Here is an 889-nt window from a genome sequence, read left to right on the forward strand (position 1 = left end):
ATCCCAGCCCAGGCTCAGAGCCCAGCCCAGGCTAAGCTGTGCTCATGGGGGAGGGATTGGCGCTGCCCAGTCAGTACCAGCCAGGCCATGCCCTGCTTTCTATCCCAGCCATGTCCTCTCCAGCACCTTGTCAGTGCCAGTGGCACTTGATGCCAGTGTTTCTCATCTTTTTGTTCAGCTTAAATTACAGACTCAGCCCTGGGCTGCTTGCTATCATCAGCCCAAGTGTGCAGAGAGGTACCGGTGCAGCTCCACAGCTCAGCTTCCAAACCCACCCAGCAGCCCAGACCTTTGATTGAGTTTGGACTGCCCTCTTATTTTCATTATTTAACCCAGAGTATTACAGCTGAACCTCAGAACCAGCTTCAAAAGCCTCCCCAGGTTATTTTTTATCAACCCAATTTATGAGAGGAGTTTTAAAATTTTACTCAGAGAAGGGAAAATTTCCGAAAGAAATGGAGGTCAGATTTGCTGTGAAGGAACATCCAAAAAGCTTGGACATGTCTCTGGAGTTTTTCTAGCCCAAACAATCTGTCCTCTAACCTGGAAAGCAAGTGATCTCAAATGCCAGCTGGATTAGGAGCAAGAATATTCCCTTGGGTGGTGTAGTTTTGGGCTAAGTCAGCAGCCATGAGCCCAAGGGTGATCATTTTATCACCTCATAAAAAGTTTGGTGTGAGCCAAGGCTCTGAACAGAGGCAATATTTCATCATTTCCTCAAATGGAAAAAGCTGGAGGGACACAGTGGTTCCCCTGAGCTGACCTCCTGAGGCCCAGGGGAGGCCAGACCCAGCCCTGGGCACCAAGTGCCACCAGTGACTGGGGACACTGCAAAGGGGAAGGGGGCATAAAGAGGGAGATAATTATTTCTTTTCCATGACCCTAGGGA

The sequence above is a fragment of the Geospiza fortis genome, unplaced genomic scaffold, assembly GCF_000277835.1.
Source record: "Geospiza fortis unplaced genomic scaffold, GeoFor_1.0 scaffold188, whole genome shotgun sequence".
Lineage (NCBI taxonomy): Eukaryota > Metazoa > Chordata > Aves > Passeriformes > Thraupidae > Geospiza > Geospiza fortis.